We start from the raw sequence: 10,430 nt of genomic DNA, 5'->3' as shown, positions 1-10,430 counted from the left end.
GTGGGATCTACGTGAATTTGTCATTGTACCAAAATTAACTGAAGCAGTAAGTGAAATAGAAATGCAAGGAGGCATTTCACAAACACACAAAAGCAATTCATAAGAAGAAATAGTGTAATTTGTGTATATAACACAGATCCTCTGGTTTCAGTACTATAGAGATGTCCAAAAAAATGTCTGTCAATATATCAAGGACACCAAGGTTTCAGACTCCCCAAAGGATTAGTTAGAGATAAGTATCTTCACGATTCAATACAGCATAATTCAATACAGCATAACTCCCCTTGTACAGCAGCAGAAAATTAATGATGTTATAGAAGGTAAAAGATGCCAAAGTTAAAAGTATCAGTGCTAAGGAGTTTTAAGCCAGGGAAGTAAGTGTTGCCTTTAGGAGCCATTAATTCCTCTGGTCCCATTCTACATGAAAGTGGATTTCACTTCAAAAGAGTTTTCAGTTTGTGCTTGAAATTTGTATTAAAATGTCTCTTGCTCATATGCCTACTTGAATGATAGTCTTAGGAATATTACAACAACTTAATGCAATCTTTAAGTGATCTAAAGGTGCAAAAAAACTAACTGCCTACTCCTAATGAAAATCAAACTTCTACTTGCAGACAAGATGCATTAGAAATAACTGTGCTCTGCTCAGTTGCCACTATTATTTCAGCTGTCCATCTTAGAAGACTAGCTAAGAGTAAGAGACACATAATGTTGCCTACTGTAAAGTAACATGATTTTAAGGGCAGCCCGAAGTTAGTTTATCTTACATATTGAATATAGTCATCTGGGCTTCCTCCCACCCAGAAACATGTACATACAGAGATGTCAAGAAGGGCTTTACCCTTCTCAAGTCTGATCAGCAGGTACCACCTGACATTTTAAAACATATTTTGTAGAGCCTAATAGGTCATTTCTAAATAGTCGATAAGTACAGATCAGATCCTATGCCTCTATGTTACAATACAAGTTCATTTGGTGTGGCTTTTATAGAGGGTCCAGTCTCAGAAGTACAGATTACTCCAACCTCCTTTCTAGAAAATATACATAGCCAATATCAGTTCAAACCAGAGAAGTCTTTGAATCAATAAACTTTGCATGTATATCTAATAACAAAATGCTATATATCAATGTAGCTGACAATTACTAATTTATCATGTTAAGGTCAGAAACACAGCCTTCTGAATTAACTGTGTTCTTACCACCTGCTTCACTATTCTGGAATTACTATTTTTATTAATAAGAAGCTCCTAACTTTTACTTCATTACTTAAACATGGCAATAACTTAGAGAACTCAAAGTCACCAACCTCTAACAAGGAGGACTCCGTTTCAGAGCAGATCCAGAGGTGGTATCTAGGATTGAATGAAGACAAAGTTCAGTCTGGTTGCCGAACACTCCATTTTTCAATTACAGAATATGTTTGAATTTATTATGAATACTGTCATAATGTGATCTTACAATCAGCTTTTTCCAGATGTTTCTTGCAAGTCATAAGCATGTGGGTTTTCTGTTAGCCATTCTCCTGCACAGATCTAAGACATATTAATAAAACCCTAGTAACATTAAACTTCAAAAGCAGAGGGATCTTGTGTGCTTTTGTCTTTTCCTGATTGCTTGATAGACAAGCTATAAGAGAACATCTCTGAAAATAAATTTAAATGCGTACTTAAGATTTTAGTCGTTAATACCTTAACACATAAACTAGATCCTAAAGTTATCTCCTGCAGTAAATTACACTGCCATGCCTGATAAGATACATTCTTAGTTACACAATTACTCATTTCTAAAACATTTCATTCTTCCCTTTTCTGTACCCCACCCGATTCCTCCTTATTCTTGTTTCCGCGCAGTATATTTTGCCATATCCATCCAAAATGATTCAAAAATCTTTACTCAATTTCTACTTTGATTTTTTCTTTCCAAACCTCTGATTCACAGCTGCAGATACCCTTTACCTACTTCCAAATCTGCATTTCTTCTTTTTGCAGCTTGGGTGTAAGAACCACAATATGTTTGGATCAGTGGATCCAAGACTGTAACTACACAACACCAGCACTAAGTGCAATTTTGCAAATGTTTCCAAAATCTAGTACAATCCAAGTACATAATATAATGCAGAGTACTCACTTCAGAAGTTGGCTACATAAACTAACACATTTACCGCTCACTCCCATGCTTGTATTTCCTTTTAAAACAGTAGCTCATACCCATTATATGAAGGCTTTCTAAGTTGTGCTAATAGCCAAATGGGCAATGATTTAGGAAGGTAAATGTGAGGTAAGGAATCTTTTAGGTATATAAAGTCTAATTGCTAATTCAATTGATGACAAATGAACCAAGCACTCAGGCTTCAAAGCAATATTTATTTGAAACCTATGCTACTTTGTAGGTAGGTTAGTCCAAGTGCTGACAATACTCTGTTTCTATTGTACTCTGATTTACTGCAACACAAAATCAGATCTGTCTTCAGTGGTTTTAGGACTCTTTACAAGATCAGAAATGTAATAATGTCTCTCAAGGCTTCATTAAGTGGTGCAGTTCCAGTTCTTTCCACACATGCATGTCTATGTAAGGCAACGCTTCTGTGGCCCTGGCAACATTCTCATTAAATAACATGTTATCTCTAAAAGTTTAATGTCACAAGTGTTCCACTATGCTGAGAAAAGAAAAACAATGACTATTACTCCAGGCTCATCCCTTCTCCCATTTATATAAAATAAGTAAGAGCACTCTTTAATATGTTGTGATTTAATCCTTCCTCTGACGATGACGTGGAGAGACTATCAGAGTATTCCATCTATAAAGAACATTCCTATTATTTCTCCCTTCTTGTAAACTATTCTTGAGAGACTGTGCACAAAAATAATTTAAGCTAATCTTACATAAACACATACACAAAATTTTGTAACGAGATTTTAGTCCCCATTCACTCCCTTGCTGAGTACATATTTGCATGTTCATAATTCTTAGCAACTCTGAAAATTGATTTCCAAGCGACACATTTACATTGAATAGGAAATTCCTGAGGTAACATGTAGTAGAAGATCAAGATAATACAATATATTCTAATCTTCTAACACGTAACAGGAAGGTTTATATGTTTGCTTCATAATTTGTTATCTGGGGTGGAAAATAAACTGAAGCACTGAAAGAAGAGGCTCAAGGTTCTGAACAGCTTTATAAAATTATATACACTTAAAGAATGCCAACTGAGTTCCCGCAGTTTACAACATATTTTTAATAGTAAAGGGTTGAAAGCTATTCCCTACCACATTCAGTGAAATGTGCTAACATTATTCACAGAATCACAGAGTCACAGAACATTAAAGAAATCAAGAGGCATTAATTTCATCTTTAAGAGGGCAACACTTGGTAAGAAGTAAACGGTGATAAATGTTACACTTTCTTTCCCTTTTGTAGGAAATTATGCGTATTACTAATTCGCCATTTGCGAGTATTTCACCTCTGCAAGTTTTAACTGCTGTGAAAAAGCCTGTCAAACCCGTAGGCAGCCATTAAAAAAAAAAGACAGACTATGGATGTTAGGAAACTAGAAATGCATTTTCCAAGTGTGAAATGTAGGAGGACAACAGAAAAAAAAAAAAAAAAAAAAAAAAAAAAAAAGCTATAGAAATATGTATTTCACAAAACAGAATATCTAGAGTGGTACAGTTATTAAGGGAAAATATGAAATATCCAAGAATAGCGTGGGAAACTATCAATTAAGTGCTTGTCCTTGCAAGTATAGAACTGAATATAAAATTTTCTTGCTTACATGGCTAGCAGAGGACTACAATTTTTAAGCTAGTTCAGTGAAGAATACAGAACACGCGGGCACAGGGTAAGAGGAGGGGTTTATGTAGCTCAGTGCACTGACTTGGAATAAACTGGATGCTTATGAATGGAATATAGGAAATTGTATGAATGATTCTTCCTCTGTTCTACTCTATAGGATTTAAATGTGAAAGAAAAAAAAATGCATCAGTAAAACCAAACATAGATTCAGAGAACTATGAAAGTAGAACTCTGTAGGTGTTTAGCCCACAAATAAAAGAGAAGCAGGCACAAAAACTTCATTATTTTTTTCCTTTTCTTATGCCCTAGAATTTGTTGACAATTATTAAAAAAAAAAAAAAAAAAAAAAAAAAAGTAAATCCTTACAACGAACCAGAGAAGCTAACAGTTCGAATATGCCTACAAATACCCAGGTCTGCACTGGCAGGGATGTCCCACGGGACGTCCTGCTCCAGCTCCTTGACAGCAGCTCACATCTCACATCACTCACACAATGTGCTGCTTGGCTCTTGCCTGCTCACCACAGGCACAGAGGAAGGATGCATGTGCTCCAGAAGTATTCACGTGTGGTGACAAAACAAGCTATCTTCCACAGAAGACTACTAGAGCCTCCGTATTACACTCTTCTTTCATAGTTTTACACTCTTCTTTCATAGTTTAGCAATGACACCAAAATTGTCTTTTTTGTCTGTTGTTACCTGAATTGAGCCACCAAGACGTTCAGGAAAGTGACAGTATTTCTACCTGTTTTTTCCATCTTACAAGAACAAGCAGAAAACACTGCATCATGTAGTACAAAAACATGATTAGATTATCTCAGCTCATAACATAATGAAGACAGACAGAAGATTCTCTGAACATGAGCCAACAGCATGTCCAGGTGGCCAAGAAGGCCAACAGCCTCCTGGCCCACATCAGAAATCATGTGGCCAGCAAGACTATGGAAATAATTGTTCCCTTGCACATGGCACGAGTGAGACCACACCTTGAGTACCTTGCTCAGTTTTGGGCCCCTCACTGCAAGAAGGATACTGGGTTGCTCAAGTATGTGCAGAGAAGAGCAAAGCAAGATGTATGAGGAACTGCTGAAGGAAGTGGGACTACTTAGGCTGGAGAAGAGGAGGCTGAGGTGAGACCTCATTGTTTTCTGCAGCTACCTGGAAGGAAGTTGCAGCAAGGAAGCTATCAGACCCTTTTCTCAGGTGATAGAGATCTTAAGTTGTGACAGGGGACATTTACATTGGGTAACAGGAAAAATTTATTCATAGAGAAAGTTGTCAAGCATTGGAACAGGTTGCCCACGGAGGCAGGCAGTTCCCATCCCTGCAGGTATTTAGGAGACGTGTGAAGGAACTCAGTAGGTCAGGTTGATGGTTGGACTTGATCATCCTGAAAGTCTTTTCCCAACCTAAATGTTTCTAATATTCCTTTTTTTCTTTTTTTATTTCTTTCAATTTTATCCCATTTTGTCTGTTCAGTGGCTGGTGAAAGATAGTGAAGTAATTTGCTTGAATCTCCATATGTCTAAATTAATGAAAAAACACACCAAATTTTAGATCATCTTTGCAGATCTAAATTCACTTCTTCAGCCTAAGTAACAGCATGAGGTAAGACAGAAGTGCGACTGAGACAGATTACTGCTGAACTCAGTAATGCCTAAGCCATGATTAGCTCTTGAAAAAGCCACTTTCAGTCTTCACTAATCAGTAGGACCAATCAGTTCAGCATAGGGCATTTGATGTGCACAGTCACTATAAATTAATCTCCTCTAAAAAAAAAGCTTTTTTGTAATACTTAATATTCTTTTGATGACTCCGTTGCAGAGGATGCTATATGAGAAGTATATCATCCAAAACATCAAAAGAAACACACAAAAGATTAATTTTACCAAAATAAAAGTTAATATATTATTTGTCTTTGAAAGATACCTGTATATCTATCTGTTATCTACATAAGCCAATCGGAAAGTAGTTTCCATGGGAATAAGTAGAGGCATTACAATAGACATAAAGAGCTCAATAACATTATTTGATAGAGCAAATTCTCAGCTACAAAACGTTATTCTTCAACAAAGTTACTATCATTAGCTAAACATTTTCACATGTCCAAGAGATATTCGAAAGCACAAAGACAGATAAAGCTGTTATCTATCTAGGGCTATACTGTACTCAGAGCTGAGTACTCCCCTGAACACTGCCCTGGCGAGACCACACCTCAAGTACTGTGTTCAGTCTTGGGCACCTCACTACAAGAAAGATATCGAGGCCCTGGAGTGTGTTTAGAGAAGGGCAGCGAAACTGGTGAGGGGTCTGGAGCACAAGTCTTACGAGGAGCGGCTGAGGAAGGTGGGATTGTTCAGTCTGGAGGAGACTCAGGGAAGAAGTTATTGCTCTCTACAACTTCTTGAAAGGAGGTTGAGGTCAGCCTCTTCTCCCGCATAACTAGCGATAGGACCAGATAGAATGGCCTCATGTGACAGGGGAGGTTCAGGTTTGTTGTTACGAAAAACAACTTCTCTGAAAGAGTGGTCAGGCACTGGAATGGGCTGCCCCAGGAGGTGGTGGATTCACCGTCCCTGGAGGTGCTCAAGAAACGTTTAGATGTTGTACTAAGGGACATGGTTTAGTGGGGAAATAAATATTGGTGGTAGGTAGATGGTTGGACTAGATGATCTTGGACTACTTTTCCAACCTTGGTGATTCTATGATTCTATCAAGACCCAATTGAAAACCCACTACATCAGTTTATAACACTTAAAAAATTGACCTCAGTAATAACTGTTAGACCAAGAACTTCTAAAGACATAAACTGTATTCAGCTTTAAATTCTGACTCAGAATGGGAAAGATTTCTGACTTGTTTCTAGTAGCTTTTGTCAACGTTGTCAGTGATAATTTGCTTCCTTTCCACACAGCCTTCCTGTACTTTTTCATCTAATCTATTTTTCACATTCTGACATACACGGCCTTTTCCATAACGCCTTAAAAAAATGTCAGAAATTTTCAAAAAAGACTATGTAGTTTAACTCTCTTTGCAATCTCTTATCATAATAGCTAGAAAATTCAACTTGCACTTATCACTTGCACCCTAGGAAAAATGACAGAAAATAATAAGTGAAACTCAAAAATTACCACGAGAAAGAAGCTGCGTTAAAAAAAAAAAAAGTATAGAAGTTTTTTCATATCTTAAAAAAAAAAAATTCTTGTAGTACCCAGGCAATTCTAAAAAACAGAAGCCAGAATGAGTATTCTTTGACTTACGCAAACAAAAAGAAAGAACACCGTTTCATAGATTCAGAAAGAATATAGTTGCAATATAAAACAGAAGATACAACCAGCATAACAGTGGCACAAAGCTCTAGCTCAGAGAGAGATCCAGCTTAGTGGCCACGTGGATAGTAATGTGAAAGACTTACCTGTGACATCATAGATGCTACATTAGAAAGATGTCAGTCAAAACCATGCAAATTAAACTCACATTGTTGGAAAATTATAAATTAAGTGGTTGGTTGAGATGCTAATTGAATTTTCCATCAGCTTTCTAACTTTAGTTCCCCTCCTTTAAGCAATTTGTAATGCAAGCTGACCTTACTACATTTTTATACTTCCCCATTTTCTCTCTTTTTTTTCCTTTTTGCTTTTTAATTCTGATGAGGGGAAGCTGCTTTAGCACACACTCACATGCTTTTTGTACCTCATACGGAGCAAGACTAGAAGTTTAACCAAGACTGCTTCCAAATACATCACTCAGCCTCATTCAGAAATTTTAGAAACTTCTGTTTCTTGGAAAATCTTCTAGCATTCAATGCCCATGTGATCTCATAAAACATCTGAAATGGCATTTTGATAATCTACTCAGTATGTATGCAAGTATCGCACATAGAATCTCTCATACTGAATCTCCCATTCACTTATAATAAATATGTGAGTGTAAACCGATGATCTTCATCACTTCAAAAATGAAGCTATTTCTTTAATTCAGATTTTCTTGTTCCTGAAAGTTTCAAACAGCACTCCCTCAAACTTAGCAGTTGTATAAGAGGCCTATTTTGATGGATGGAATCTTCAACTTTCATGTAGTCACTATTAAAAAGAGAAATTTTACTAGTCAACATTGAGAAAGTTGCAATAACAACAAAACGTAAAAATAAAAACATGCAAATACAGCAATGATGAGCCTACCAATTTTAGAAATACTACCTGACACTCAAAATATGATTTATTAAAACAACTGTTCACATAAATCTTCAGAGAGCTTATATTAACAGAGACATTATTATAATGATGATCACTGAAGTTTTAATGTATACTTTATTACCTCACTGGAGAAAATTTGCATTAGCAAAGCAATGAACTGCTTGCCTTGGGAAGCAATTTCCATCTACCTTTGCTATAGAATCTATTGCTGGATATTTTGACAGAAATGATCAGGAGTAAAAGAGGAAAAACTTCACATTCAAGTTGCAATCTTTCAAATCAGGCAATTACATTTAATCTGCACCCCAAGAAGAGCTTTACATCGTGTCAGGAAGCAACAGGGAAAACATGGCTCTAAGCTTAATTTCTCTCACCTATGGTTTTTGATCCAGACACACTGCTGAGGGCATACTCCTTACCTGTCCCCAGGCCATCTGTACCACTCACAGATGGTAACACTATTTGATGTGAATCTACTATGTATGTGCTCCAGTTTGAACATCCCTTAAGAGTATAGAAAACACTTGGTATTGGCTCCCCATCACACAACATAGAACATACGATAGCACAAGAAGAGACTCCAGCTTCTGTGGTGCATTTGCCTTTCCTAGCTCTACAGTCTACCCAGCATTACAGAACAGGAGGGAGTGTGTTCTGAACTCTCTTACAGAAGTAACTGCAGTATGCCCACTGGGCAGAAAGATCACTCCATCATCTCCTTCAGGACGGGCTGTTGTAGAATTCCCACCAGATTTTCTTAAGCGGTGTTGTAAACCTAAGCTCAATTACAGGATGCTAGGCTTAGACTGACTTAAAAAAATAAAAAAAAAGAAAAGAAAAAAGGAGTGCATTCAGATTCTAATCTATACTAGTAGAAAAAAATTAATTTACCAGATGCAAACTTAATATTTAGGAAGCATTTTCATTCCAAATTTCCTTCCCATTTCTAAGTGTTACAGAAATAAAACATCAACTTATGCCTGAACTGTTAACTGTCGGATCATGGGAAAAATCACAAAACTATATACAGTCTTCAGTTAGACTAGAAATAAATTTGGAGTTCCTCATCTAACTGCTGCCTTTCTGCCTGTAGCAGGAGCACAATACCTTCAGCTCCATGTGATGAGTGCTGCTCTGACCACAGCTACTGGACCAGATAGAGAAGACATTTCCAGATGCTATTGCTGAGCTACAGGGGAAAACGGTTGTTACAGTTGCTTTGGTTAATCATGTCAGCATCTCATCATCTACTAGCTGCAGGCTGTGTCACTAGATGCAGCGGCCTGCCACAGGGATCCAGATCGGGGACTGGTGGAGATCCTGACTCCTGCTCTCTCACCAGCTAGTCCTTTGCAAAGCCAGGCTGCAAACCAGGCAATTCACAGTGCAAAAAGCAGGATGTGACAAATCTGCTAGGAGCCTCTGTAACACTTGCTCTCCAATTATTGTGGATTTAGCTCATGGAAAAAAACTGCCACTGGCCATAGCTGGAGGCACTGCTTTCACAAGGAATTAAAACTGAATATTATTAGTTATGCATTCATACTGGAGGCGCATCACAAAGCAAGCAGACAGATATGGTTCCTGCCCCAGAAATTACAAACAAAGGCTTTATCCCAAGAAGATTTACACAGAAGGAGCTCTATTCACACAAGCAATCCTGCAGGATTGGGATCTTCTTTAGTATTTCTTTAGAAACTGAGCCTGTAAAAGCAGCATGGAGATAAAGCCTCCACATCCAGTAGCAAGTCATTCATTTTACATCACTAATTTAACAGTAGTGTTGAAAAGAGAATTTCTAATACATTAAAATATTGAAATTATTAAAATAACATATACAGTTTGCATTTAAACAGCATAATGACTAACACAAAAATTTAGCAGGAGGTGCTCTCCACTTATTGGGAAATCTATAACTTAGCAATGCACAGGAGATGCAATGTTACCCGGTGAGCAGTAGGAAATTCTGTTCAAAACCTCCTACAACTCAACATCTTCCTGAAGTGAGATGGAAATAGGATTTATATCCCAGCAAGGCCAAATTGATCTGCCTGTGGCAAGCTAGGTGTACCCATTCTGTTAATATAAGCTTAAATAAGGATTAAAAACCAAAAAAGGGCAAGAGAATGATGTCTCCAACTCTAGAAAGAAAATGTAAGAATATCTTCAAGCTAGTGCTGTTCTGGAAACATGAGAAAATAATTACTAGCTATGTAAGCCATCAACTCACTATACACACTATAGCACTAGAAAACAAATAGTCTCTTTGCAACTGTCTGTGATACGTGATATGTAGTATTCTAGCAAATGTCTTACAGACAACAGGTTAACAACATCCTGAACTGCAACCTCCCCTCATTCCTACATGACTTTAACACAGAGCAAACACTTAAAAAACAAAAAGACATCTTTTTCATAGCTAGTCTCATCAACTGCATAA

Source organism: Gallus gallus, chromosome 1, assembly GCF_016699485.2.
Source record: "Gallus gallus isolate bGalGal1 chromosome 1, bGalGal1.mat.broiler.GRCg7b, whole genome shotgun sequence".
In the NCBI taxonomy this organism is placed as follows: domain Eukaryota; kingdom Metazoa; phylum Chordata; class Aves; order Galliformes; family Phasianidae; genus Gallus; species Gallus gallus.
The sequence above is the reverse complement of the archived record's forward strand: the minus strand, read 5'-3'. Positions refer to the sequence as shown.